Raw genomic sequence first — 2,365 nt, 5'->3', positions numbered from 1 at the left:
TCCCTTCTCCTCTATTCTCCTCTCGGGATCCTGGGCACGCACGCACACATGCCTGGCGTGAGCTTAAGCCACCGGACCCAGGACTTGAACCGCGGTCAACTACATGGGAGTCCAGTGATATAGCCAATACGCCAACTGCTGGTTCCCCGTCTAGGTTTTATTTTAGGAATTTTGTGCATTTTAACAGAACAAAGCAATGAAACTTAGAAAATGACCTCCTCCTTCCTGCACTGGAAAGCTGCCTTGGTGACTCTGGCCAGCCTTGGGGATGGTGTCGGAACTCAAGGGGCCATCCTGTCCTACCCGTCTGCCTGTACATCTTGGTCTCTCGCAGCCTGGACCTGGCAGGGTTGACTCAGTGCTTTTCTGGCCAACGCTGTTTACTTGGAGCTTTTCCGGGAGCTCTGTGGTCCCTCCCACAGGGGACAGTGTGACCCTTCGTGGCTTGGGGACCTGCAGCAAGCGTGGGCCTCAGACTTGGCTCCTGTCTCCTATGTGGTCACTCGTCCCAGGAGAGAGCTGCGGGCCACATCACGTCCTTGGACTGTTGTTGGCCGCGTTCCTTTTTCTGGCCAAAGACTTGTAAGCCAAACCCGGTCCCTGTGGCTGTGGCAGCTGAGGCTCTGTATGGTGGCTCTACCGTGAGGGCCACCACTGAGACCCTACTTTACAGGTGACTCAAGTGGATCGTAGAGGGATCTGCTGTTTTCTCTCTTCCTCCACTGCTCCATAACCAGCACATCGTGGTTCCGGTCCACTCTGCATTACCTGGGCCATCCTGGGGCCGCCCGGGCCCTCCTGAGGCTGTACCGTTCTAGAGTCCAAGAAAAGTGTCCTCGCGCGCAGCTGTCTTGTCCCTCCTCAAGAACAGCAGCCTGAGGCCGGCATCGCAGTGCAGGGCTGGAGCAGTGCTGGCGGGACGCCTCAGCTGTCAGAGGGTGTCTCTCTGCGGATGAGCCTTGGACACTGTGAGGGTGCCGTGAGGATCTTGTTTTAGGAGGTGACACTTATCTAACGCCAAGTTATTTTAAGTTCACGGTTCCGTGGTATTTCATGTGTTTACAGCATTGGGCAGCCACCATGTCTGCCTAGTTCCAGAACATTCCATCATCCCAAAAGAGCCCGTACCCGTCAGCAGTCACCCCAGCCCTCAACTGCTAACCTGCTCTCCGTCCACGGCTCGCTGTCCTGGTGCTCCCTAGGAACGACTGTTGCGGGGGCTCTCGAGCCTGGTGTCTCGCGCCCAGCCTGCCCTGCCGTGGGCCCTGTGGTGGCCGCCAGTGCTTTGCTCCTCCCACCACGTGTGGTTGGTAACAGCCCTCAGTGGGTACGCAGGCTGGGGTCACGAGCGTGAGCCTAGGTGGCCGTGGGGAGGTGTGTGGCTGTTCCGGGGCAGATGGCTGGGGCTTTACTGTCTCTTTGACCTTCAGGATCTGAGGCAGCTGTTGGCCTTGCGCTCGCCCGGTGTGGGTTCCGGGCCTGTGGAGCTGCCAGTGTCCTGAGTGTGACTTTGAGCTGTGTGGCTCTTCCTGAGCCCCTCCAGGGTCGCCACGCCCACACAGGCTGCCACCGACCCCTGTGGGTGTGGTCTGTGGGCGCACACCACGCCACCCGCTCTACGTCACCTGCTGTAGCCCACAGCCTGAGTGTTCAGTGTCTAGGCTTGGAGGGAGAACGTTCCAGCAGCCGGTCTCTTTCCTTGGCTCTCTGCTGGGCCTCTCTGCCCCTGAAGACCCACAGGAGCCACTCTGCCTGCAACCCTGGCATCTAAGCTGGGCACGCCTGTGGGTCCGTGGCCATGTTCAGCACTGCCTTCTCCCAGTCACTGCCTCAGCAGCCATTGTACCTTTGCCCCCGTGAGACTCCCGGGTGCCCAGGTTGCCCCAGGCCCCTGAGGGCTTCGTTCACGTGGGGAGCTTTTAGCAACGATTTGTACAGAGCGCACCCGGGAGGTTTAAGGTGCTGGCTCTGAGTGTTTTACGTGTCCGTAAGAGACCCGTTTCCTGCACACACACGCTTTTGCAGAGAGGTTGGCCTTCCAGTCTGGGTAGAGATGAGTGGGCATAGGAGGATGGGGGAGATGGTCAGGGCACAGTGCCCTGGGACAGCACCGTCCTGAGCCTGTGCAAGGCCCGACCACCCTGCATGGGACGGGCCTGGTGCTGCATTCCCTCGGTCCCTCAGTGGATCTCTGGGCTGAGACTTTGGCCTTGCCTAGAGAGAAAGCCCGTGGAGCGGGCCTGTGTGGCTGCTGGGAGCCAGTGTGGGCAGGGCGTTGCACGCGGGCCCTCCCTGCGAGGCCCCGGAGCCTCCACAGGCTTCAGCCATTGGAGTCGTGCTGCTGGGAGCCCGTGGCGCGGGCCTG

This window comes from Tupaia chinensis, unplaced genomic scaffold (assembly GCF_000334495.1).
Source record: "Tupaia chinensis unplaced genomic scaffold, TupChi_1.0 Scaffold000644_1, whole genome shotgun sequence".
In the NCBI taxonomy this organism is placed as follows: Eukaryota; Metazoa; Chordata; class Mammalia; order Scandentia; family Tupaiidae; genus Tupaia; species Tupaia belangeri.
This window is presented reverse-complemented; position numbering follows the sequence as displayed.